Source organism: Notamacropus eugenii, chromosome 6, assembly GCF_028372415.1.
Source record: "Notamacropus eugenii isolate mMacEug1 chromosome 6, mMacEug1.pri_v2, whole genome shotgun sequence".
Lineage (NCBI taxonomy): Eukaryota > Metazoa > Chordata > Mammalia > Diprotodontia > Macropodidae > Notamacropus > Notamacropus eugenii.
The window spans coordinates 170403908-170431256 of NC_092877.1; positions in this window are offsets into that span (position 1 = coordinate 170403908).

Below are 27349 nucleotides of genomic sequence, written 5' to 3' on the forward strand. Positions count from 1 at the left end.
TATTAGGGTTGGGGTAAGCTTACGATTAGAGTGCATTTAGGGGTAGGGGTAGGAGTAGGGTTAGGATTAGGGTAACGGTTTGTGGTGGTAGAATCGAGGTTTAGGGTTAGGCTTAGGGTCAGGATTGCCTTTTGGGTTAGAATCGAGTGCATTTAGGCTTAAGGTTACTGTCGAGATTGACGAATTAGTGTTAGGGTTAGAATCAAGAACATTACAGTTAGAATTATGGTTAGAATCCAGTGCATTTAGGGTTAGGCTTAGCCTTAGGGTTACGGTTATGTTTAGGGTGAGGGTTAGAATCGAGTGCATTTAAGGATAGTGTTAGGGTTAGAGTTAGGTTTAGGGTTAGCTTTCGTAGAATCGAGGGTTAGGCTTCGGGTTAAGGTTAGTGTTAGGGTTAGGGTTAGAATGAGGCCCAATTTTAGTGTTATGGTTGGGGTTAGGCTATGGCTTAGAGTGCATTTAGGGGTAGGGGTAGGAGTAGGGTTAGGATTAGGGTTAAGGGTTGTGTTGTTAGAATAGAGGTTTAAGGTTAGGCTAGTGGTCAGGATTGCCTTTTGGGTTGTAATCGAGTGCATTTAGAGTTAGAGTTAGTGTTGAGATTGACGATTTAGTATTAGGGTTAGAATCGAGCACATTAGGGTTAGAGTTATGGTTAGAATCCAGTACATTTAGGTTAGGGATAGGGTTAGTCTAACGGTTATGTTTAGGGTGAGGGTTAGAATGGAGTCCATTTAAGGATAGTGTTGGGGTTAGAGCTAGGTTAGGGTTAGCTTTCTTAGAATCGACGGTTAGGGTTAGGGTTAGGATTAGGGTTCGGGTTGGGGTCAGGGTTGGGTTTAGGGTTAGGGTTAGAAGCAAGGGCATATTTATTGTTAAGGTTAGGGTTAGGGTTAGGGTTAGAGGGCATTCAGGTGTAGGAGTAGGAGTCGGGTTAGGATTAGGGTTAGGGTTTTTGTTGGTAGAATTGAGGTTCAGGCTTAATCTTAGGGTCAGGATTGCCTTTTGGGGTAGAATCGAGTGCATTTAGGGTTACAGTTAGTGTTGAGATTGACGATTTAGTGTTAAGGTTAGAAACGAGCACATTGGCGTTAGAGTTATGGTTAGAATCTAATGCATTTCGGGTTAGGATTAGGGTTAGGGTTATTAGGGTCAGGGTTTGAATCGAGAGTATTTAAGGATCGTGTTAGTGTTAGAGTTAGGTTTAAGGTTAGCTTTCGTAGAATCGAGGGTTAGGGTTAGGGTTCGGGTTCGGGTTCGGTTTAGAATCGAGCGCATTTTTAGTATTAGGGTTGGGGTAAGCTTACGATTAGAGTGCATTTAGGGGTAGGCGTAGGAGTAGGGTTAGGATTAGGGTTACGGTTTGTGGTGGTAGAATCGAGGTTTAGGGTTAGGCTTAGGGTCAGGATTGCCTTTTGGGTTAGAATCGAGTGCATTCCGGGTTAGAGTTAGTGATGAGATTGATGATTTAGTGTTAGGGTTAGAATCGAGCACATTTAGGGTTAGAGTTATGGTTAGAGTTCGTTAGAGTTAGGGTTAGGGGTAGGGGTAGGGTAGGGGTTAGAATCACGCGCATTTTTAGTGTTAGGGTTAGGGTTAGTGTTAAGGTTAGAGTGCATTTAGAGGTAGGGGTAGCAGCAGAATTAGGGTTTGGGTTAGGGTTAGTGATGGTTGAATCGAGGTTGAGGTTTAGGCTTAGGGTCAGGATTGCATTTTGGATCAGAATCGAGCGTATTTAGGCTTTGGGTTAGTGTTCAAAGTGACGATTTAGTGTTAGGGTTTGAATCGAGCACATTTAGGGTTAGAGTAATGGTTAGAATTCAGTGCATTTAGGGTTAGGGTTAGGGTTAGGGTTAGGGTCAGAGTTAAAATCGAGAGCATTTAAGGATAGTGCTAGGGTCGGAGTTAGGTTTAACGTTCGCTTTCGTAGAATCCAGGGTTCGGCTTAAGGTTAGGCTTAGGGTGAGGGTTAGGGTTAGAATCAGGCGCATTTTTCGTGTTCTGGTTTTCGTCAGGGTATGGCTTAGAGTGCCTTTAGGGGTAGGGGTAGGAGTAGGGTTAGGACTAGGGTTAAGGTTTGTGTTGGTAAAATCGAGGTTTAGGGTTAGGCTTAGGGTCAGGATTGCCTTTTGGGTTAGAATCGAGTGCATTCCGGGTTAGAGTTAGTAATGAGATTGATGATTTAGTGTTAGGGTTAGAATCGAGCACATTTAGGGTTAGAGTTATGGTTAGAATTCGTTAGAGTTCGGGTTAGGGGTAGGGGTAGGGTAGGGATTAGAATCACGCGCATTTTTAGTGTTAGGGTTAGGGTTAGTGTTAAGGTTAGAGTGCATTTAGAGGTAGGGGTAGCAGCAGAATTAGGGTTTGGGTTAGGGTTAGTGATGGTAGAATCGAGGTTGAGGTTTAGGCTTAGGGTCAGGATTGCATTTTGGATCAGAATCGAGTGTATTTAGGCTTTGGGTTAGTGTTCAAAGTGACGATTTAGTGTTAGGGTTTGAATCGAGCACATTTAGGGTTAGAGTAATGGTTAGAATTCAGTGCATTTAGGGTTAGGGTTAGGGTTAGGGTTAGGGTCAGAGTTAAAATCGAGAGCATTTAAGGATAGTGCTAGGGTCGGAGTTAGGTTTAACGTTCGCTTTCGTAGAATCCAGGGTTCGGCTTAAGGTTAGGCTTAGGGTGAGGGTTAGGGTTAGAATCAGGCGCATTTTTCGTGTTCTGGTTTTCGTCAGGGTATGGCTTAGAGTGCCTTTAGGGGTAGGGGTAGGAGTAGGGTTAGGACTAGGGTTAAGGTTTGTGTTGGTAAAATCGAGGTTTAGGGTTAGGCTTAGGGTCAGGATTGCCTTTTGGGTTAGAATCGAGTGCATTCCGGGTTAGAGTTAGTAATGAGATTGATGATTTAGTGTTAGGGTTAGAATCGAGCACATTTAGGGTTAGAGTTATGGTTAGAATTCGTTAGAGTTCGGGTTAGGGGTAGGGGTAGGGTAGGGGTTAGAATCACGCGCATTTTTAGTGTTAGGGTTAGGGTTAGTGTTAAGGTTAGAGTGCATTTAGAGGTAGGGGTAGCAGCAGAATTAGGGTTTGGGTTAGGGTTAGTGATGGTAGAATCGAGGTTGAGGTTTAGGCTTAGGGTCAGGATTGCATTTTGGATCAGAATCCAGTGTATTTAGGCTTTGGGTTAGTGTTCAAAGTGACGATTTAGTGTTAGGGTTTGAATCGAGCAGATTTAGGGTTAGAGTAATGGTTAGAATTCAGTGCATTTAGGGTTAGGGTTAGGGTTAGGGTTAGGGTCAGGGTTAAAATCGTGAGCATTTAAGGATAGTGCTAGGGTCGGAGTTAGGTTTAACGTTCGCTTTCGTAGAATCCAGGGTTCGGCTTAAGGTTAGGCTTAGGGTGAGGGTTAGGGTTAGAATCAGGCGCATTTTTAGTGTTCTGGTTTTCGTCAGGGTATGGCTTAGAGTGCCTTTAGGGGTAGGGGTAGGAGTAGGGTTAGGACTAGGGTTAAGGTTTGTGTTGGTAAAATCGAGGTTTAGGGTTAGGCTTAGGGTCAGGAATGGCTTTTGCGTTAGAATCCAGTGCATTTAGGCTTAGGGATAGTGTTGAAATTGACGATTTAGTTTTAGCGTTAGAATCAAGCACATTTCGGGATAGAGTTATGGTTAGAATTCGTTAGGGTTACGGTTAGTGTTAGGGTTAGGGGTATGGTTAGAGTGCATTTAGCGGTAGGGGTTGGGGCACGGTTAGAATTAAGGTTAGGGTTAGTGTTGGTAACATCGAGGTTTAGGGTTAGGCTCAGGGTCAGGATTGCCCTTTGGGTTAGAATCGAGTGCATTTAGGCTTAAGGTTACTGTCGAGATTGACGAATTAGTGTTAGGGTTAGAATCAAGAACATTACAGTTAGAGTTATGGTTAGAATCCAGTGCATTTAGGGTTAGGCTTAGGCTTAGGGTTACGGTTATGTTTAGGGTGAGGGTTAGAATCGAGTGCATTTAAGGATAGTGTTAGGGTTAGAGTTAGGTTTAGGCTTAGCTTTCGTAGAATCGAGGGTTAGGCTTCGGGTTAAGGTTAGTGTTAGGATTAGGGTTAGAATGAGGCCCAATTTTAGTGTTATGGTTGGGGTTAGGGTATGGCTTTGAGTGCATTTAGGGGTAGGGGTAGGAGTAGGGTTAGGATTAGGGTTAAGGTTTGTGTTGTTAGAATAGAGGTTTAAGGTTAGGCTAATGGTCAGGATTGCCTTTTGGGTTGTAATCGAGTACATTTAGAGTTAGAGTTAGTGTTGAGATTGACGATTTAGTATTAGGGTTAGAATCGAGCACATTAGGGTTAGAGTTATGGTTAGAATCCAGTACATTTAGGTTAGGGATAGGGTTAGTCTAACGGTTATGTTTAGGGTGAGGGTTAGAATGGAGTCCATTTAAGGATAGTGTTGGGGTTAGAGCTAGGTTAGGGTTAGCTTTCTTAGAATCGACGATTAGGGTTAGGGTTAGGATTAGGGTTCGGGTTGGGGTCAGGGTTGGGTTTAGGGTTAGGGTTAGAAGCAAGGGCATATTTATTGTTAAGGTTAGGGTTAGGGTTAGGGTTAGAGGGCATTCAGGTGTAGGAGTAGGAGTCGGGTTAGGATTAGGGTTAGGGTTTTTGTTGGTAGAATTGAGGTTCAGGCTTAATCTTAGGGTCAGGATTGCCTTTTGGGGTAGAATCGAGTGCATTTAGGGTTACAGTTAGTGTTGAGATTGACGATTTAGTGTTAAGGTTAGAAACGAGCACATTGGCGTTAGAGTTATGGTTAGAATCTAATGCATTTCGGGTTAGGATTAGGGTTAGGGTTATTAGGGTCAGGGTTTGAATCGAGAGTATTTAAGGATCGTGTTAGTGTTAGAGTTAGGTTTAAGGTTAGCTTTCGTAGAATCGAGGGTTAGGGTTAGGGTTCGGGTTCGGGTTCGGTTTAGAATCGAGCGCATTTTTAGTATTAGGGTTGGGGTAAGCTTACGATTAGAGTGCATTTAGGGGTAGGCGTAGGAGTAGGGTTAGGATTAGGGTTACGGTTTGTGGTGGTAGAATCGAGGTTTAGGGTTAGGCTTAGGGTCAGGATTGCCTTTTGGGTTAGATTCGAGTGCATTCCGGGTTAGAGTTAGTGATGAGATTGATGATTTAGTGTTAGGGTTAGAATCGAGCACATTTAGGGTTAGAGTTATGGTTAGAGTTCGTTAGAGTTAGGGTTAGGGGTAGGGGTAGGGTAGGGGTTAGAATCACGCGCATTTTTAGTGTTAGGGTTAGGGTTAGTGTTAAGGTTAGAGTGCATTTAGAGGTAGGGGTAGCAGCAGAATTAGGGTTTGGGTTAGGGTTAGTGATGGTTGAATCGAGGTTGAGGTTTAGGCTTAGGGTCAGGATTGCATTTTGGATGAGAATCGAGCGTATTTAGGCTTTGGGTTAGTGTTCAAAGTGACGATTTAGTGTTAGGGTTTGAATCGAGCACATTTAGGGTTAGAGTAATGGTTAGAATTCAGTGCATTTAGGGTTAGGGTTAGGGTTAGGGTTAGGGTCAGAGTTAAAATCGAGAGCATTTAAGGATAGTGCTAGGGTCGGAGTTAGGTTTAACGTTCGCTTTCGTAGAATCCAGGGTTCGGCTTAAGGTTAGGCTTAGGGTGAGGGTTAGGGTTAGAATCAGGCGCATTTTTCGTGTTCTGGTTTTCGTCAGGGTATGGCTTAGAGTGCCTTTAGGGGTAGGGGTAGGAGTAGGGTTAGGACTAGGGTTAAGGTTTGTGTTGGTAAAATCGAGGTTTAGGGTTAGGCTTAGGGTCAGGATTGCCTTTTGGGTTAGAATCGAGTGCATTCCGGGTTAGAGTTAGTAATGAGATTGATGATTTAGTGTTAGGGTTAGAATCGAGCACATTTAGGGTTAGAGTTATGGTTAGAATTCGTTAGAGTTCGGGTTAGGGGTAGGGGTAGGGTAGGGGTTAGAATCACGCGCATTTTTAGTGTTAGGGTTAGGGTTAGTGTTAAGGTTAGAGTGCATTTAGAGGTAGGGGTAGCAGCAGAATTAGGGTTTGGGTTAGGGTTAGTGATGGTAGAATCGAGGTTGAGGTTTAGGCTTAGGGTCAGGATTGCATTTTGGATCCGAATCGAGTGTATTTAGGCTTTGGGTTAGTGTTCAAAGTGACGATTTAGTGTTAGGGTTTGAATCGAGCACATTTAGGGTTAGAGTAATGGTTAGAATTCAGTGCATTTAGGGTTAGGGTTAGGGTTAGGGTTAGGGTCAGAGTTAAAATCAAGAGCATTTAAGGATAGTGCTAGGGTCGGAGTTAGGTTTAACGTTCGCTTTCGTAGAATCCAGGGTTCGGCTTAAGGTTAGGCTTAGGGTGAGGGTTAGGGTTAGAATCAGGCGCATTTTTCGTGTTCTGGTTTTCGTCAGGGTATGGCTTAGAGTGCCTTTAGGGGTAGGGGTAGGAGTAGGGTTAGGACTAGGGTTAAGGTTTGTGTTGGTAAAATCGAGGTTTAGGGTTAGGCTTAGGGTCAGGATTGCCTTTTGGGTTAGAATCGAGTGCATTCCGGGTTAGAGTTAGTAATGAGATTGATGATTTAGTGTTAGGGTTAGAATCGAGCACATTTAGGGTTAGAGTTATGGTTAGAATTCGTTAGAGTTCGGGTTAGGGGTAGGGGTAGGGTAGGGGTTAGAATCACGCGCATTTTTAGTGTTAGGGTTAGGGTTAGTGTTAAGGTTAGAGTGCATTTAGAGGTAGGGGTAGCAGCAGAATTAGGGTTTGGGTTAGGGTTAGTGATGGTAGAATCGAGGTTGAGGTTTAGGCTTAGGGTCAGGATTGCATTTTGGATCAGAATCCAGTGTATTTAGGCTTTGGGTTAGTGTTCAAAGTGACGATTTAGTGTTAGGGTTTGAATCGAGCAGATTTAGGGTTAGAGTAATGGTTAGAATTCAGTGCATTTAGGGTTAGGGTTAGGGTTAGGGTTAGGGTCAGGGTTAAAATCGTGAGCATTTAAGGATAGTGCTAGGGTCGGAGTTAGGTTTAACGTTCGCTTTCGTAGAATCCAGGGTTCGGCTTAAGGTTAGGCTTAGGGTGAGGGTTAGGGTTAGAATCAGGCGCATTTTTCGTATTCTGGTTTTCGTCAGGGTATGGCTTAGAGTGCCTTTAGGGGTAGGGGTAGGAGTAGGGTTAGGACTAGGGTTAAGGTTTGTGTTGGTAAAATCGAGGTTTAGGGTTAGGCTTAGGGTCAGGAATGGCTTTTGCGTTAGAATCCAGTGCATTTAGGCTTAGGGATAGTGTTGAAATTGACGATTTAGTTTTAGCGTTAGAATCAAGCACATTTCGGGATAGAGTTATGGTTAGAATTCGTTAGGGTTACGGTTAGTGTTAGGGTTAGGGGTATGGTTAGAGTGCATTTAGCGGTAGGGGTTGGGGCACGGTTAGAATTAAGGTTAGGGTTAGTGTTGGTAACATCGAGGTTTAGGGTTAGGCTCAGGGTCAGGATTGCCCTTTGGGTTAGAATCGAGTGCATTTAGGCTTAAGGTTACTGTCGAGATTGACGAATTAGTGTTAGGGTTAGAATCAAGAACATTACAGTTAGAGTTATGGTTAGAATCCAGTGCATTTAGGGTTAGGCTTAGGCTTAGGGTTACGGTTATGTTTAGGGTGAGGGTTAGAATCGAGTGCATTTAAGGATAGTGTTAGGGTTAGAGTTAGGTTTAGGCTTAGCTTTCGTAGAATCGAGGGTTAGGCTTCGGGTTAAGGTTAGTGTTAGGATTAGGGTTAGAATGAGGCCCAATTTTAGTGTTATGGTTGGGGTTAGGGTATGGCTTAGAGTGCATTTAGGGGTAGGGGTAGGAGTAGGGTTAGGATTAGGGTTAAGGTTTGTGTTGTTAGAATAGAGGTTTAAGGTTAGGCTAATGGTCAGGATTGCCTTTTGGGTTGTAATCGAGTGCATTTTGGGTTAGAGTTAGTGTTGAGATTGACGATTTAGTATTAGGGTTAGAATCGAGCACATTAGGGTTAGAGTTATGGTTAGAATCCAGTGCGTTTAGGTTAGGGATAGGGTTAGGATAACGCTTATGTTTAGGGTGAGGGTTAGAATCGAGTCCATTTAAGGATAGTGTTAGGGTTAGAGCTAGGTTAGGGTTAGCTTTCTTAGAATCGACGGTTAGGGTTAGGGTTAGGATTAGGGTTCGGGTTGGGGTCAGGGTTGGGTTTAGGGTTAGGGTTAGAAGCAAGGGCATATTTATTGTTAAGGTTAGGGTTAGGGTTAGGGTTAGAGGGCATTCAGGTGTAGGAGTAGGAGTCGGGTTAGGATTAGGGTTAGGGTTTTTGTTGGTAGAATTGAGGTTCAGGCTTAATCTTAGGGTCAGGATTGCCTTTTGGGGTAGAATCGAGTGCATTTAGGGTTACAGTTAGTGTTGAGATTGACGATTTAGTGTTAAGGTTAGAAACGAGCACATTGGCGTTAGAGTTATGGTTAGAATCTAATGTATTTAGGGTTAGGATTAGGGTTAGGGTTATTAGGGTCAGGGTTTGAATCGAGAGTATTTAAGGATCGTGTTAGTGTTAGAGTTAGGTTTAAGGTTAGCTTTCGTAGAATCGAGGGTTAGGGTTAGGGTTCGGGTTCGGGTTCGGTTTAGAATCGAGCGCATTTTTAGTATTAGGGTTGGGGTAAGCTTACGATTAGAGTGCATTTAGGGCTAGGGGTAGGAGTAGGGTTAGGATTAGGGTTACGGTTTGTGGTGGTAGAATCGAGGTTTAGGGTTAGGCTTAGGGTCAGGATTGCCTTTTGGGTTAGAATCGAGTGCATTCCGGGTTAGAGTTAGTGATGAGATTGATGATTTAGTGTTAGGGTTAGAATCGAGCACATTTAGGGTTAGAGTTATGGTTAGAATTCGTTAGAGTTCGGGTTAGGGGTAGGGGTAGGGTAGGGGTTAGAATCACGCGCATTTTTAGTGTTAGGGTTAGGGTTAGTGTTAAGGTTAGAGTGCATTTAGAGGTAGGGGTAGCAGCAGAATTAGGATTTCGGTTAGGGTTAGTGATGGTAGAATCGAGGTTGAGGTTTAGGCTTAGGGTCAGGATTGCATTTTGGTTCAGAATCGAGTGTATTTAGGCATTGGGTTAGTGTTCAAAGTGAAGATTTAGTGTTAGGGTTTGAATCGAGCACATTTAGGGTTAGAGTAATGGTTAGAATTCAGTGCATTTAGGGTTAGGGTTAGGGTTAGGGTTAGGGTCAGGGTTAAAATCGAGAGCATTTAAGGATAGTGCTAGGGTCGGAGTTAGGTTTAACGTTCGCTTTCGTAGAATCCAGGGTTCGGCTTAAGGTTAGGCTTAGGGTGAGGGTTAGGGTTAGAATCAGGCGCATTTTTAGTGTTGTGGTTTTCTTCAGGGTATGGCTTAGAGTGCCTTTAGGGGTAGGGGTAGGAGTAGGGTTAGGACTAGGGTTAAGGTTTGTGTTGGTAAAATCGAGGTTTAGGGTTAGGCTTAGGGTCAGGAATGGCTTTTGCGTTAGAATCCAGTGCATTTAGGCTTAGGGATAGTGTTGAAATTGACGATTTAGTTTTAGCGTTAGAATCAAGCACATTTCGGGATAGAGTTATGGTTAGAATTCGTTAGGGTTACGGTTAGTGTTAGGGTTAGGGGTATGGTTAGAGTGCATTTAGCGGTAGGGGTTGGGGCACGGTTAGAATTAAGGTTAGGGTTAGTGTTGGTCAAATCGAGGTTTAGGGTTAGGCTCAGGGTCAGGATTGCCCTTTGGGTTAGAATCGAGTGCATTTAGGCTTAAGGTTACTGTCGAGATTGACGAATTAGTGTTAGGGTTAGAATCAAGAACATTACAGTTAGAGTTATGGTTACAATCCAGTGCATTTAGGGTTAGGCTTAGGCTTAGGGTTACCGTTATGTTTAGGGTGAGGGTTAGAATCGAGTGCATTTAAGGATAGTGTTAGGGTTAGAGTTAGGTTTAGGCTTAGCTTTCGTAGAATCGAGGGTTAGGCTTCGGGTTAAGGTTAGTGTTAGGGTTAGGGTTAGAATGAGGCGCAATTTTAGTGTTATGGTTGGGGTTAGGGTATGGCTTAGAGTGCATTTAGGGGTAGGGGTAGGAGTAGGGTTAGGATTAGGGTTAAGGTTTCTGTTGTTAGAATAGAGGTTTAAGGTTAGGCTAATGGTCAGGATTGCCTTTTGGGTTGTAATCGAGTGCATTTTGGGTTAGAGTTAGTGTTGAGATTGACGATTTAGTATTAGGGTTAGAATCGAGCACATTAGGGTTAGAGTTATGGTTAGAATCCAGTGCATTTAGGTTAGGGATAGGGTTAGGATAACGCTTATGTTTAGGGTGAGGGTTAGAATCGAGTCCATTTAAGGATAGTGTTAGGGTTAGAGCTAGGTTAGGGTTAGCTTTCTTAGAATCGACGGTTAGGGTTAGGGTTAGGATTAGGGTTCGGGTTGGGGTCAGGGTTGGGTTTAGGGTTAGGGTTAGAAGCAAGGGCATATTTATTGTTAAGGTTAGGGTTAGGGTTAGGGTTAGAGGGCATTCAGGTGTAGGAGTAGGAGTCGGGTTAGGATTAGGGTTAGGGTTTTTGTTGGTAGAATTGAGGTTCAGGCTTAGGCTTAGGGTCAGGATTGCCTTTTGGGGTAGAATCGAGTGCATTTAGGGTTACAGTTAGTGTTGAGATTGACGATTTAGTGTTAAGGTTAGAAACGAGCACATTGGCGTTAGAGTTATGGTTGGAATCTAATGCATTTAGGGTTAGGATTAGGGTTAGGGTTATTAGGGTCAGGGTTTGAATCGAGAGTATTTAAGGATCGTGTTAGTGTTAGAGTTAGGTTTAAGGTTAGCTTTCGTAGAATCGAGGGTTAGGGTTAGGGTTCGGGTTCGGGTTCGGTTTAGAATCGAGTGCATTTTTAGTATTAGGGTTGGGGTAAGCTTACGATTAGAGTGCATTTAGGGGTAGGGGTAGGAGTAGGGTTAGGATTAGGGTTACGGTTGGTGGTGGTAGAATCGAGGTTTAGGGTTAGGCTTAGGGTCAGGATTGCCTTTTGGGTTAGAATCGAGTGCATTCCGGGTTAGAGTTAGTGATGAGATTGATGATTTAGTGTTAGGGTTAGAATCGAGCACATTTAGGGTTAGAGTTATGGTTAGAATTCGTTAGAGTTCGGGTTAGGGGTAGGGGTAGGGTAGGGGTTAGAATCACGCGCATATTTCGTGTTAGGGTTAGGGTTAGTGTTAAGGTTAGAGTGCATTTAGAGGTAGGGGTAGCAGCAGAATTAGGGTTTGGGTTAGGGTTAGTGATGGTAGAATGGAGGTTGAGGTTTAGGCTTAGGGTCAGGATTGCATTTTGGATCAGAATCGAGCGTATTTAGGCTTTGGGTTAGTGTTCAAAGTGACGATTTAGTGTTAGGGTTTGAATCGAGCACATTTAGGGTTAGAGTAATGGTTAGAATTCAGTGCATTTAGGGTTAGGGTTAGGGTTAGGGTTAGGGTCAGGGTTAAAATCGAGAGCATTTAAGGATAGTGCTAGGGTCGGAGTTAGGTTTAACGTTCGCTTTCGTAGAATCCAGGGTTCGGCTTAAGGTTAGGCTTAGGGTGAGGGTTAGGGTTAGAATCAGGCGCATTTTTCGTGTTCTGGTTTTCGTCAGGGTATGGCTTAGAGTGCCTTTAGGGGTAGGGGTAGGAGTAGGGTTAGGACTAGGGTTAAGGTTTGTGTTGGTAAAATCGAGGTTTAGGGTTAGGCTTAGGGTCAGGATTGCCTTTTGGGTTAGAATCGAGTGCATTCCGGGTTAGAGTTAGTGATGAGATTGATGATTTAGTGTTAGGGTTAGAATCGAGCACATTTAGGGTTAGAGTTATGGTTAGAATTCGTTAGAGTTCGGGTTAGGGGTAGGGGTAGGGTAGGGGTTAGAATCACGCGCATTTTTAGTGTTAGGGTTAGGGTTAGTGTTAAGGTTAGAGTGCATTTAGAGGTAGGGGTAGCAGCAGAATTAGGGTTTGGGTTAGGGTTAGTGATGGTAGAATCGAGGTTGAGGTTTAGGCTTAGGGTCAGGATTGCATTTTGGATCAGAATCGAGCGTATTTAGGCTTTGGGTTAGTGTTCAAAGTGACGATTTAGTGTTAGGGTTTGAATCGAGCACATTTAGGGTTAGAGTAATGGTTAGAATTCAGTGCATTTAGGGTTAGGGTTAGGGTTAGGGTCAGGGTTAAAATCGAGAGCATTTCAGGATAGTGCTAGGGTCGGAGTTAGGTTTAGCGTTCGCTTTCTTAGAATCGAGGGTTAGGGTTATCGTTAGGCTTAGGGTGAGGGTTTAGGGTTATAATCAGGCGCATTTTTAGTGTTCTGGTTTTCGTCAGTGTATGGCTTAGAGTGCCTTTAGGGGTAGGGGTAGGAGTAGGGTTTGGACTAGGGTTAAGCTTTGTGTTGGTAAAATCGAGGTTTAGGGTTAGGCTTAGGGTCAGGATTGCCTTTTGGGTTAGAATCGAGTGCATTCCGGGTTAGAGTTAGTGATGAGATTGATGATTTAGTGTTAGGGTTAGAATCGAGCACATTTAGGGTTAGAGTTATGGTTAGTATTCGTTAGAGTTCGGGTTAGGGGTAGGGGTAGGGTAGGGGTTAGAATCACGCGCATTTTTAGTGTAAGGGTTAGATTTAGTGTTAAGGTTAGAGTGCATTTAGAGGTAGGGGTAGCAGCAGAATTAGGATTTCGGTTAGGGTTAGTGATGGTAGAATGGAGGTTGAGGTTTAGGCTTAGGGTCAGGATTGCATTTTGGATCAGAATCGAGTGTATTTAGGCTTTGGGTTAGTGTTCAAAGTGACGATTTAGTGTTAGGGTTTGAATCGAGCACATTTAGGGTTAGAGTAATGGTTAGAATTCAGTGCATTTAGGGTTAGGGTTAGGGTTAGGGTTAGGGTCAGGGTTAAAATCGAGAGCATTTAAGGATAGTGCTAGGGTCGGAGTTAGGTTTAACGTTCGCTTTCGTAGAATCCAGGGTTCGGCTTAAGGTTAGGCTTAGGGTGAGGGTTAGGGTTAGAATCAGGCGCATTTTTAGTGTTCTGGTTTTCGTCAGGGTATGGCTTAGAGTGCCTTTAGGGGTAGGGGTAGGAGTAGGGTTAGGACTAGGGTTAAGGTTTGTGTTGGTAAAATCGAGGTTTAGGGTTAGGCTTAGGGTCAGGAATGGCTTTTGGGTTAGAATCCAGTGCATTTAGGCTTAGGGATAGTGTTGAAATTGACGATTTAGTTTTAGCGTTAGAATCAAGCACATTTCGGGATAGAGTTATGGTTAGAATTCGTTAGGGTTACAGGTAGTGTTAGGGTTAGGGGTATGGTTAGAGTGCATTTAGCGCTAGGGGTTGGGGCACGGTTAGAATTAAGGTTAGGGTTAGTGTTGGTCAAATCGAGGTTTAGGGTTAGGCTCAGGGTCAGGATTGCCCTTTGGGTTAGAATCGAGTGCATTTAGGCTTAAGGTTACTGTCGAGATTGACGAATTAGTGTTAGGGTTAGAATCAAGAACATTACAGTTAGAGTTATGGTTAGAATCCAGTGCATTTAGGGTTAGGCTTAGGCTTAGGGTTACGGTTATGTTTAGGGTGAGGGTTAGAATCGAGTGCATTTAAGGATAGTGTTAGGGTTAGAGTTAGGTTTAGGCTTAGCTTTCGTAGAATCGAGGGTTAGGCTTCGGGTTAAGGTTAGTGTTAGGGTTAGGGTTAGAATGAGGCGCAATTTTAGTGTTATGGTTGGGGTTAGGGTATGGATTAGAGTGCATTTAGGGGTAGGGGTAGGAGTAGGGTTAGGATTAGGGTTAAGGTTTGTGTTGTTAGAATAGAGGTTTAAGGTTAGGCTAATGGTCAGGATTGCCTTTTGGGTTGTAATCGAGTGCATTTTGGGTTAGAGTTAGTGTTGAGATTGACGATTTAGTATTAGGGTTAGAATCGAGCACATTAGGGTTAGAGTTATGGTTAGAATCCAGTGCATTTAGGTTAGGGATAGGGTTAGGATAACGCTTATGTTTAGGGTGAGGGTTAGAATCGAATCCATTTAAGGATAGTCTTAGGGTTAGAGCTAGGTTAGGGTTAGCTTTCTTAGAATCGACGGTTAGGGTTAGGGTTAGGATTAGGGTTCGGGTTGGGGTCAGGGTTGGGTTTAGGGTTAGGGTTAGAAGCAAGGGCATATTTATTGTTAAGGTTAGGGTTAGGGTTAGGGTTAGAGGGCATTCAGGTGTAGGAGTAGGAGTCGGGTTAGGATTAGGGTTAGGGTTTTTGTTGGTAGAATTGAGGTTCAGGCTTAGGCTTAGGGTCAGGATTGCCTTTTGGGGTAGAATCGAGTGCATTTAGGGTTACAGTTAGTGTTGAGATTGACGATTTAGTGTTAAGGTTAGAAACGAGCACATTGGCGTTAGAGTTATGGTTAGAATCTAATGCATTTAGGGTTAGGATTAGGGTTAGTGTTATTAGGGTCAGGGTTTGAATCGAGAGTATTTAAGGATCGTGTTAGTGTTAGAGTTAGGTTTAAGGTTAGCTTTCGTAGAATCGAGGGTTAGGGTTAGGGTTCGGGTTCGGGTTCAGTTTAGAATCGAGCGCATTTTTTGTATTAGGGTTGGGGTAAGCTTACGATTAGAGTGAATTTAGGGGTAGGGGTAGGAGTAGGGTTAGGATTAGGGTTACGGTTTGTGGTGGTAGAATCGAGGTTTAGGGTTAGGCTTAGGGTCAGGATTGCCTTTTGGGTTAGAATCGAGTGCATTCCGGGTTAGAGTTAGTGATGAGATTGATGATTTAGTGTTAGGGTTAGAATCGAGCACATTTAAGGTTAGAGTTATGGTTAGAATTCGTTAGAGTTAGGGTTAGGGGTAGGGGTAGGGTAGGGGTTAGAATCACGCGCATTTTTAGTGTTAGGGTTAGGGTTAGTGTTAAGGTTAGAGTGCATTTAGAGGTAGGGGTAGCAGCAGAATTAGGGTTTGGGTTAGGGTTAGTGATGGTAGAATCGAGGTTGAGGTTTAGGCTTAGGGTCAGGATTGCATTTTGGATCAGAATCGAGCGTATTTAGGCTTTGGGTTAGTGTTCAAAGTGACGATTTAGTGTTAGGGTTTGAATCGAGCACATTTAGGGTTAGAGTAATGGTTAGAATTCAGTGCATTTAGGGTTAGGGTTAGGGTTAGGGTTAGGGTCAGGGTTAAAATCGAGAGCATTTCAGGATAGTGCTAGGGTCGGAGTTAAGTTTAGCGTTCGCTTTCTTAGAATCGAGGGTTAGGGTTAACGTTAGGCTTAGGGTGAGGGTTTAGGGTTATAATCAGGCGCATTTTTAGTGTTCTGGTTTTCGTCAGTGTATGGCTTAGAGTGCCTTTAGGGGTAGGGGTAGGAGTAGGCTTAGGATTAGGGTTACGGTTTGTGGTGGTAGAATCGAGGTTTAGGGTTAGGCTTAGGGTCAGGATTCCCTTTTGGGTTAGAATCGAGTGCATTCCGGGTTAGAGTTAGTGATGAGATTGATGATTTAGTGTTAGGGTTAGAATCGAGCACATTTAGGGTTAGAGTTATGGTTAGTATTCGTTAGAGTTCGGGTTAGGGGTAGGGGTAGGGTAGGGGTTAGAATCACGCGCATTTTTAGTGTAAGGGTTAGGGTTAGTGTTAAGGTTAGAGTGCATTTAGAGGTAGGGGTAGCAGCAGAATTAGGATTTCGGTTAGGGTTAGTGATGGTAGAATGGAGGTTGAGGTTTAGGCTTAGGGTCAGGATTGCATTTTGGATCAGAATCGAGTGTATTTAGGCTTTGGGTTAGTGTTCAAAGTGACGATTTAGTGTTAGGGTTTGAATCGAGCACATTTAGGGTTAGAGTAATGGTTAGAATTCAGTGCATTTAGGGTTAGGGTTAGGGTTAGGGTTAGGGTCAGGGTTAAAATCGAGAGCATTTAAGGATAGTGCTAGGGTCGGAGTTAGGTTTAACGTTCGCTTTCGTAGAATCCAGGGTTCGGCTTAAGGTTAGGCTTAGGGTGAGGGTTAGGGTTAGAATCAGGCGCATTTTTAGTGTTCTGGTTTTCGTCAGGGTATGGCTTAGAGTGCCTTTAGGGGTAGGGGTAGGCGTAGGGTTAGGACTAGGGTTAAGGTTTGTGTTCGTAAAATCGAGGTTTAGGGTTAGGCTTAGGGTCAGGAATGGCTTTTGCGTTAGAATCCAGTGCATTTAGGCTTAGGGATAGTGTTGAAATTGACGATTTAGTTTTAGCGTTAGAATCAAGCACATTTCGGGATAGAGTTATGGTTAGAATTCGTTAGGGTTACGGTTAGTGTTAGGGTTAGGGGTATGGTTAGAGTGCATTTAGCGGTAGGGGTTGGGGCACGGTTAGAATTAGGTTAGGGTTAGTGTTGGTAAAATCGAGGTTTAGGGTTAGGCTCAGGGTTAGGATTGCCCTTTGGGTTAGAATCGAGTGCATTTAGGCTTAAGGTTACTGTCGAGATTGACGAATTAGTGTTAGGGTTAGAATCAAGAACATTACAGTTAGAGTTATGGTTAGAATCCAGTGCATTCACGGTTAGGCTTAGGCTTAGGGTTACGGTTATGTTTAGGGTGAGGGTTAGAATCGAGTGCATTTAAGGATAGTGTTAGGGTTAGAGTTAGGTTTAGGCTTAGCTTTCGTGGAATCGAGGGTTAGGCTTCGGGTTAAGGTTAGTGTTAGGGTTAGGGTTAGAATGAGGCGCAATTTTAGTGTTATGGTTGGGGTTAGGGTATGGCTTAGAGTGCATTTAGGAGTAGGGGTAGGAGTAGGGTTAGGATTAGGGTTAAGGTTTGTGTTGTTAGAATAGAGGTTTAAGGTTAGGCTAATGGTCAGGATTGCCTTTTGGGTTGTAATCGAGTGCATTTTGGGTTAGAGTTAGTGTTGAGATTGACGATTTAGTATTAGGGTTAGAATCGAGCACATTAGGGTTAGAGTTATGGTTAGAATCCAGTGCATTTAGGTTAGGGATAGGGTTAGGATAACGGTTATGTTTAGGGTGAGGGTTAGAATCGAGTCCATTTAAGGATAGTGTTAGGGTTAGAGTTAGGTTAGGGTTAGCTTTCTTAGAATCGACGGTTAGGGTTAGGGTTAGGATTAGGGTTCGGGTTGGGGTGAGGGTTGGGTTTAGGGTTAAGGTTAGAAGCAAGGGCATATTTATTGTTAAGGTTAGGGTTACGGTTACAGTTAGAGGGCATTCAGGTGTAGGAGTAGGAGTCGGGTTAGGATTAGGGTTATGGTTTTTGTTGGTAGAATTGAGGTTCAGGCTTAGGCTTAGGGTCAGGATTGCCTTTTGGTTAGAATCGAGTGCATTTAGGGTTACAGTTAGTGTTGAGATTGACGATATAGTGTTAAGGTTAGAAACGAGCACATTAGCGTAAGAGTTATGGTTAGAATCTAGTGCATTTCGGGTTAGGATTAGGGTTAGTGTTATTAACGTCAGGGTTTGAATCGAGAGTATTTAAGGATCGTGTTAGTGTTAGAGTTGGGTTTAAGGTTAGCTTTCATAGAATCGAGGGTTAGGGTTAGGGTTCGGGTTCGGGTTCGGTTTAGAATCGAGCGCATTTTTAGTATTAGGGTTGGGGTAAGCTTACGATTAGAGTGCATTTAGGGGTAGGAGTAGGAGTAGGGTTAGGATTAGGGTTACGGTTTGTGGTGGTAGAATCGAGGTTTAGGGTTAGGCTTAGGGTCAGGATTGCCTTTTGGGTTAGAATCGAGTGCATTCCGGGTTAGAGTTTGTGATGAGATTGATGATTTAGTGTTAGGGATAGAATCGAGCACATTTAGGGTTAGAGTTATGGTTAGAATTCGTTAGAGTTAGGGGTAGGGGTAGGGGTAGGGTAGGGGTTAGAATCACGCGCATTTTTAGTGTTAGGGTTAGGGTTAGTGTTAAGGTTAGAGTGCATTTAGAGGTAGGGGTAGCAGCAGAATTAGGATTTCGGTTAGGGTTAGTGATGGTAGAATCGAGGTTGAGGTTTAGGCTTAGGGTCAGGATTGCATTTTGGATCAGAATCGAGTGTATTTAGGCTTTGGGTTAGTGTTCAAAGTGACGATTTAGTGTTAGGGTTTGAATCGAGCACATTTAGGGTTAGAGTAATGGTTAGAATTCAGTGCATTTAGGGTTAGGGTTAGGGTTAGGGTTAGGGTCAGGGTTAAAATCGAGAGCATTTCAGGATAGTGCTAGGGTCGGAGTTAGGTTTAACGTTCGCTTTCGTAGAATCCAGGGTTAGGCTTAAGGTTAGGCTAAGGGTGAGGGTTAGGGTTAGAATCAGGCGCATTTTTAGTGTTCTGGTTTTCGTCAGGGTATGGCTTAGAGTGCCTTTAGGGGTAGGGGTAGGAGTAGGGTTAGGACTAGGGTTAAGGTTTGTGTTGGTAAAATCGAGATTTAGGGTTAGGCTTAGGGTCAGGACTGGCTTTTGGGTTAGAATCCAGTGCATTTAGGCTTAGGGATAGTGTTGAAATTGACGATTTAGTTTTAGCGTTAGAATCAAGCACATTTCGGGATAGAGTTATGGTTAGAATTCGTTAGAGTTCGGGTTAGAGGTAGGGGTAGGGTAGGGGTTAGAATCACGCGCATTTTTAGTGTTAGGGTTAGGGTTAGTGTTAAGGTTAGAGTGCATTTAGAGGTAGGGGTAGCAGCAGAATTAGGATTTCAGTTAGGGTTAGTGATGGTAGAATCGAGGTTGAGGTTTAGGCTTAGGGTCAGGATTGCATTTTGGATCAGAATCGAATGTATTTAGGCTTTGGGTTAGTGTTCAAAGTGACGATTTAGTGTTAGGGTTTGAATCGAGCACATTTAGGGTTAGAGTAATGGTTAGAATTCAGTGCATTTAGGGTTAGGGTTAGGGTTAGGGTTAGGGTCAGGGTTAAAATCGAGAGCATTTCAGGATAGTGCTAGGGTCGGAGTTAGGTTTAGCGTTCGCTTTCTTAGAATCGAGGGTTAGCGTTAACGTTAGGCTTAGGGTGAGGGTTTAGGGTTAGAATCAGGCGCATTTTTAGTGTTCTGGTTTTCGTCAGGGTATGGCTTAGAGTGCGTTTAGGGGTAGGGGTAGGAGTAGGGTTAGGACTAGGGTTAAGGTTTGAGTTGGTAAAATCGAGGTTTAGGGTTAGGCTTAGGGTCAGGATTGCCTTTTGGGTTAGAATCGAGTGCATTCCGGGTTAGAGTTAGTGATGAGATTGATGATTTAGTGTTAGGGTTAGAATCGAGCACATTTAGGGTTAGAGTTATGGTTAGAATTCGTTAGAGTTCGGGTTAGGGGTAGGGGTAGGGTAGGGGTTAGAATCACGCGCATTTTTAGTGTTAGGGTTAGGGTTAGTGTTAAGGTTAGAGTGCATTTAGAGGTAGGGGTAGCAGCAGAATTAGGGTTTGGGTTAGGGTTAGTGATGGTAGAATCGAGATTGAGGTTTAGACTTAGGGTCAGGATTGCATTTTGGATCAGAATCGAGTGTATTTAGGCTTTGGGTTAGTGTTCAAAGTGACGATTTAGTGTTAGGGTTTGAATCGAGCACATTTAGGGTTAGAGTAATGGTTAGAATTCAGTGCATTTAGGGTTAGGGTTAGGGTCAGGGTTAAAATCGAGAGCATTTAAGGATAGTGCTAGGGTCGGAGTTAGGTTTAACGTTCGCTTTCGTAGAATCCAGTGTTAGGCTTAAGGTTAGGCTTAGGGTGAGGGTTAGGGTTAGAATGAGGCGCATTTTTAGTGTTCTGGTTTTCGTCAGGGTATGGCTTAGAGTGCCTTTAGGGGTAGGGGTAGGAGTAGGGTTAGGACTAGGGTTAAGGTTTGTGTTGGTAAAATCGAGGTTTAGGGTTAGGCTTAGGGTCAGGAATGGCTTTTGGGTTAGAATCCAGTGCATTTAGGCTTAGGGATAGTGTTGAAATTGACGATTTAGTTTTAGCGTTAGAATCAAGCACATTTCGGGATAGAGTTATGGTTAGAATTCGTTAGGGTTACGGGTAGTGTTAGGGTTAGGGGTATGGTTAGAGTGCATTTAGCGGTAGGGGTTGGGGCACGGTTAGAATTAAGGTTAGGGTTAGTGTTGGTCAAATCGAGGTTTAGGGTTAGGCTCAGGGTCAGGATTGCCCTTTGGGTTAGAATCGAGTGCATTTAGGCTTAAGGTTACTGTCGAGATTGACGAATTAGTGTTAGGGTTAGAATCAAGAACATTACAGTTAGAGTTATGGTTAGAATCCAGTGCATTTAGGGTTAGGCTTAGGCTTAGGGTTACGGTTATGTTTAGGGTGAGGGTTAGAATCGAGTGCATTTAAGGATAGTGTTAGGGTTAGAGTTAGGTTTAGGCTTAGCTTTCGTAGAATCGAGGGTTAGGCTTCGGGTTAAGGTTAGTGTTAGGGTTAGGGTTAGAATGAGGCGCAATTTTAGTGTTATGGTTGGGGTTAGGGTATGGCTTAGAGTGCATTTAGGAGTAGGGGTAGGAGTAGGGTTAGGATTAGGGTTAAGGTTTGTGTTGTTAGAATAGAGGTTTAAGGTTAGGCTAGTGGTCAGGATTGCCTTTTGTGTTGTAATCGAGTGCATTTAGAGTTAGAGTTAGTGTTGAGATTGACGATTTAGTATTAGGGTTAGAATCCAGCACATTAGGGTTAGAGTTATGGTTAGAATCCAGTGCATTTAGGTTAGGGATAGGGTTAGGATAACGGTTATGTTTAGGGTGAGGGTTAGAATCGAGTCGATTTAAGGATAGTGTTAGGGTTAGAGTTAGGTTAGGGTTAGCTTTCTTAGAATCGACGGTTAGGGTTAGGGTTAGGATTAGGGTTCGGGTTGGGGTGAGGGTTGGGTTTAGGGTTAAGGTTAGAAGCAAGGGCATATTTATTGTTAAGGTTAGGGTTACGGTTACAGTTAGAGGGCATTCAGTTGTAGGAGTAGGAGTAGGGTTAGGATTAGGGTTAGGGTTTTTGTTGGTAGAATTGAGGTTCAGGCTTAGGCTTAGGGTCAGGATTGCCTTTTGGTTAGAATCGAGTGCATTTCGGGTTACAGTTAGTGTTGAGATTGACGATTTAGTGTTAAGGTTAGAAACGAGCACATTAGCGTTAGAGTTATGGTTAGAATCTAGTGCATTTCGGGTTAGGATTAGGGTTAGTGTTATTAAGGTCAGGGTTTGAATCGAGAGTATTTAAGGATCGTGTTAGTGTTAGAGTTAGGTTTAAGGTTAGCTTTCATAGAATCGAGGGTTAGGGTTAGGGTTCGGGTTCGGGTTCGGTTTAGAATCGAGCGCATTTTTAGTATTAGGGTTGGGGTAAGCTTACGATTAGAGTGCATTTAGGGGTAGGAGTAGGAGTAGGGTTAGGATTAGGGTTACGGTTTGTGGTGGTAGAATCGAGGTTTAGGGTTAGGCTTAGGGTCAGGATTGCCTTTTGGGTTAGAATCGAGTGCATTCCGGGTTAGAGTTAGTGATGAGATTGATGATTTAGTGTTAGGGATAGAATCGAGCACATTTAGGGTTAGAGTTATGGTTAGAATTCGTTAGAGTTCGGGTTAGGGGTAGGGGTAGGGTAGGGGTTAGAATCACGCGCATTTTTAGTGTTAGGGTTAGGGTTAGTGTTAAGGTTAGAGTGCATTTAGAGGTAGGGGTAGCAGCAGAATTAGGATTTCGGTTAGGGTTAGTGATGGTAGAATCGAGGTTGAGGTTTAGGCTTAGGGTCAGGATTGCATTTTGGATCAGAATCGAGTGTATTTAGGCTTTGGGTTAGTGTTCAAAGTGACGATTTAGTGTTAGGGTTTGAATCGAGCACATTTAGGGTTAGAGTAATGGTTAGAATTCAGTGCATTTAGGGTTAGGGTTAGGGTTAGGGTTAGGGTCAGGGTTAAAATCGAGAGCATTTCAGGATAGTGCTAGGGTCGGAGTTAGGTTTAACGTTCGCTTTCGTAGAATCCAGGGTTAGGCTTAAGGTTAGGCTAAGGGTGAGGGTTAGGGTTAGAATCAGGCGCATTTTTAGTGTTCTGGTTTTCGTCAGGGTATGGCTTAGAGTGCCTTTAGGGGTAGGGGTAGGAGTAGGGTTAGGACTAGGGTTAAGGTTTGTGTTGGTAAAATCGAGATTTAGGGTTAGGCTTAGGGTCAGGACTGGCTTTTGGGTTAGAATCCAGTGCATTTAGGCTTAGGCATAGTGTTGAAATTGACGATTTAGTTTTAGCGTTAGAATCAAGCACATTTCGGGATAGAGTTATGGTTAGAATTCGTTAGAGTTCGGGTTAGAGGTAGGGGTAGGGTAGGGGTTAGAATCACGCGCATTTTTAGTGTTAGGGTTAGGGTTAGTGTTAAGGTTAGAGTGCATTTAGAGGTAGGGGTAGCAGCAGAATTAGGATTTCGGTTAGGGTTAGTGATGGTAGAATCGAGGTTGAGGTTTAGGCTTAGGGTCAGGATTGCATTTTGGATCAGAATCGAGTGTATTTAGGCTTTGGGTTAGTGTTCAAAGTGACGATTTAGTGTTAGGGTTTGAATCGAGCACATTTAGGGTTAGAGTAATGGTTAGAATTCAGTGCATTTAGGGTTAGGGTTAGGGTTAGGGTTAGGGTCAGGGTTAAAATCGAGAGCATTTCAGGATAGTGCTAGGGTCGGAGTTACGTTTAGCGTTCGCTTTCTTAGAATCGAGGTTTAGGGTTAACGTTAGGCTTAGGGTGAGGGTTTAGGGTTAGAATCAGGCGCATTTTTAGTGTTCTGGTTTTCGTCAGGGTATGGCTTAGAGTGCCTTTAGGGGTAGGGGTAGGAGTAGGGTTAGGACTAGGGTTAAGGTTTGTGTTGGTAAAATCGAGGTTTAGGGTTAGGCTTAGGGTCAGGATTGCCTTTTGGGTTAGAATGGAGTGCATTCCGGGTTAGAGTTAGTGATGAGATTGATGATTTAGTGTTAGGGTTAGAATCGAGCACATTTAGGGTTAGAGTTATGGTTAGAATTCGTTAGAGTTCGGGTTAGGGGTAGGGGTAGGGTAGGGGTTAGAATCACGCGCATTTTTAGTGTTAGGGTTAGGGTTAGTGTTAAGGTTAGAGTGCATTTAGAGGTAGGGGTAGCAGCAGAATTAGGATTTGGGTTAGGGTTAGTGATGGTAGAATCGAGGTTGAGGTTTAGGCTTAGGGTCAGGATTGCATTTTGGATCAGAATCGAGTGTATTTAGGCTTTGGGTTAGTGTTCAAAGTGACGATTTAGTGTTAGGGTTTGAATCGAGCACATTTAGGGTTAGAGTAATGGTTAGAATTCAGTGCATTTAGGGTTAGGGTTAGGGTTAGCGTTAGGGTCAGGGTTAAAATCGAGAGCATTTAAGGATAGTGCTAGGGTCGGAGTTAGGTTTAACGTTCGCTTTCGTAGAATCCAGGGTTAGGCTTAAGGTTAGGCTAAGGGTGAGGGTTAGGGTTAGAATCAGGCGCATTTTTAGTGTTCTGCTTTTCGTCAGGGTATGGCTTAGAGTGCCTTTAGGGGTAGGGGTAGGAGTAGGGTTAGGACTAGGGTTAAGGTTTGTGTTGGTAAAATCGAGATTTAGGGTTAGGCTTAGGGTCAGGACTGGCTTTTGGGTTAGAATCCAGTGCATTTAGGCTTAGGGATAGTGTTGAAATTGACGATTTAGTTTTAGCGTTAGAATCAAGCACATTTCGGGATAGAGTTATGGTTAGAATTCGTTAGGGTTACGGGTAGTGTTAGGGTTAGGGGTATGGTTAGAGTGCATTTAGCGGTAGGGGTTGGGGCACGGTTAGAATTAAGGTTAGGGTTAGTGTTGGTCAAATCGAGGTTTAGGGTTAGGCTCAGGGTCAGGATTGCCCTTTGGGTTAGAATCGAGTGCATTTAGGTTTAAGGTTACTGTCGAGATTGACGAATTAGTGTTAGGGTTAGAATCAAGAACATTACAGTTAGAGTTATGGTTAGAATCCAGTGCATTTAGGGTTAGGCTTAGGCTTAGGGTTACGGTTATGTTTAGGGTGAGGGTTAGAATCGAGTGCATTTAAGGATAGTGTTAGGGTTAGAGTTAGGTTTAGGGTTAGCTTTCGTAGAATCGAGGGTTAGGCTTCGGGTTAAGGTTAGTGTTAGGGTTAGGGTTAGAATGAGGCGCAATTTTAGTGTTATGGTTGGGGTTAGGGTATGGTTTAGAGTGCATTTAGGGGTAGGGGTAGGAGTAGGGTTAGGATTAGGGTTAAGGTTTCTGTTGTTAGAATAGAGGTTTAAGGTTAGGCTAATGGTCAGGATAGCCTTTTGGGTTGTAATCGAGTGCATTTTGGGTTAGAGTTAGTGTTGAGATTGACGATTTAGTATTAGGGTTAGAATCGAGCACATTAGGGTTAGAGTTATGGTTAGAATCCAGTGCATTTAGGTTAGGGATAGGGTTAGGATAACGCTTATGTTTAGGGTGAGGGTTAGAATCGAGCCCATTTAAGGATAGTGTTAGGGTTAGAGCTAGGTTAGGGTTAGCTTTCTTAGAATCGACGGTTAGGGTTAGGGTTAGGATTAGGGTTCGGGTTGGGGTCAGGGTTGGGTTTAGGGTTAGGGTTAGAAGCAAGGGCATATTTATTGTTAAGGTTAGGGTTAGGGTTAGGGTTAGAGGGCATTCAGGTGTAGGAGTAGGAGTCGGGTTAGGATTAGGGTTAGGGTTTTTGTTGGTAGAATTGAGGTTCAGGCTTAGGCTTAGGGTCAGGATTGCCTTTTGGGGTAGAATAGAGTGCATTTAGGGTTACAGTTAGTGTTGAGATTGACGATTTAGTGTTAAGGTTAGAAACGAGCACATTGGCGTTAGAGTTATGGTTAGAATCTAATGCATTTCGGGTTAGGATTAGGGTTAGGGTTATTAGGGTCAGGGTTTGAATCGAGAGTATTTAAGGATCGTGTTAGTGTTAGAGTTAGGTTTAAGGTTAGCTTTCGTAGAATCGAGGGTTAGGGTTAGGGTTCGGGTTCGGGTTCGGTTTAGAATCGAGCGCATTTTTAGTATTAGGGTTGGGGTAAGCTTACGATTAGAGTGCATTTAGGGGTAGGCGTAGGAGTAGGGTTAGGATTAGGGTTACGGTTTGTGGTGGTAGAATCGAGGTTTAGGGTTAGGCTTAGGGTCAGGATTGCCTTTTGGGTTAGAATCGAGTGCATTCCGGGTTAGAGTTAGTGATGAGATTGATGATTTAGTGTTAGGGATAGAATCGAGCACATTTAGGGTTAGAGTTATGGTTAGAATTCGTTAGAGTTAGGGTTAGGGGTAGGGGTAGGGTAGGGGTTAGAATCACGCGCATTTTTAGTGTTAGGGTTAGGGTTAGTGTTAAGGTTAGAGGGCATTTAGAGGTAGGGGTAGCAGCAGAATTAGGATTTGGGTTAGGGTTAGTGATGGTAGAATCGAGGTTTAGGTTTAAGCTTAGGGTCAGGATTGCATTTTGGATCAGAATCGAGTGTATTTAGGCTTTGGGTTAGTGTTCAAAGTGACGATTTAGTGTTAGGGTTTGAATCGAGCACATTTAGGGTTAGAGTAATGGTTAGAATTCAGTGCATTTAGGGTTAGGGTTAGGGTTAGGGTTAGGGTTAGGGTCAGGGTTAAAATCGAGAGCATTTAAGGATAGTGCTAGGGTCGGAGTTAGGTTTAACGTTCTCTTTCGTAGAATCCAGGGTTAGGCTTAAGGTTAGGCTTAGGGTGAGGGTTAGATTTAGAATCAGGCGCATTTTTAGTGTTCTGGTTTTCGTCAGGGTATGGCTTAGAGTGCCTTTAGGGGTAGGGGTAGGAGTAGGGTTAGGACTAGGGTTAAGGTTTGTGTTGGTAAAATCGAGATTTAGGGTTAGGCTTAGGGTCAGGATTGGCTTTTGGGTTAGAATCCAGTGCATTTAGGCTTAGGGATAGTGTTGAAATTGACGATTTAGTTTTAGCGTTAGAATCAAGCACATTTCGAGATAAAGTTATGGTTAGAATTCGTTAGAGTTCGGGTTAGGGGTAGGGGTAGGGTAGGGGTTAGAATCACGCGCATTTTTAGTGTAAGGGTTAGGGTTAGTGTTAAGGTTAGAGTGCATTTGGAGGTAGGGGTAGCAGCAGAATTAGGATTTCGGTTAGGGTTAGTGATGGTAGAATCGAGGTTGAGGTTTAGGCTTAGGGTCAGGATTGCATTTTGGATCAGAATCGAGTGTATTTAGGCTTTGGGTTAGTGTTCAAAGTGACGATTTAGTGTTAGGGTTTGAATCGAGCACATTTAGGGTTAGAGTAATGGTTAGAATTCAGTGCATTTATGGTTAGGGTTAGGGTTAGGGTTAGGGTCAGGGTTAAAATCGAGAGCATTTCAGGATAGTGCTAGGGTCGGAGTTAGGTTTAGCGTTCACTTTCTTAGAATCGAGGGTTAGGGTTAACGGTAGGCTTAGGGTGAGGGTTTAGGGTTAGAATCAGGCGCATTTTTAGTGTTCTGGTTTTCGTCAGTGTATGGCTTAGAGTGCCTTTAGGGGTAGGGGTAGGAGTAGGGTTTGGACTAGGGTTAAGGTTTGTGTTGGTAAAATCGAGGTTTAGGGTTAGGCTTAGGGTCAGGATTGCCTTTTGGGTTAGAATGGAGTGCATTCCGGGTTAGAGTTAGTGATGAGATTGATGATTTAGTGTTAGGGTTAGAATCGAGCACATTTAGGGTTAGAGTTATGGTTAGAATTCGTTAGAGTTCGGGTTAGGGGTAGGGGTAGGGTAGGGGTTAGAATCACGCGCATTTTTAGTGTTAGGGTTAGGGTTAGTGTTAAGGTTAGAGTGCATTTAGAGGTAGGGGTAGCAGCAGAATTAGGATTTCGGTTAGGGTTAGTGATGGTAGAATCGAGGTTGAGGTTTAGGCTTAGGGTCAGGATTGCATTTTGGATCAGAATCGAGTGTATTTAGGCTTTGGGTTAGTGTTCAAAGTGACGATTTAGTGTTAGGGTTTGAATCGAGCACATTTAGGGTTAGAGTAATGGTTAGAATTCAGTGCATTTAGGGTTAGGGTTAGGGTTAGGGTTAGGGTCAGGTTAAAATCGAGAGCATTTAAGGATAGTGCTAGGGTCGGAGTTAGGTTTAACGTTCGCTTTCGTAGAATCCAGGGGTTCGGCTTAAGGTTAGGCTTAGGGTGAGGGTTAGGGTTAGAATCAGGCGCATTTTTAGTGTTCTGGTTTTCGTCAGGGTATGGCTTAGAGTGCCTTTAGGGATAGGGGTAGGAGTAGGGTTAGGACTAGGGTTAAGGTTTGTGTTGGTAAAATCGAGGTTTAGGGTTAGGCTTAGGGTCAGGAATGGCTTTTGGGTTAGAATCCAGTGCATTTAGGCTTAGGGATAGTGTTGAAATTGACGATTTAGTTTTAGCGTTAGAATCAAGCACATTTCGGGATAGAGTTATGGTTAGAATTCGTTAGGGTTACGGTTAGTGTTAGGGTTAGGGGTATGGTTAGAGTGCATTTAGCGGTAGGGGTTGGGGCACGGTTAGAATTAAGGTTAGGGTTAGTGT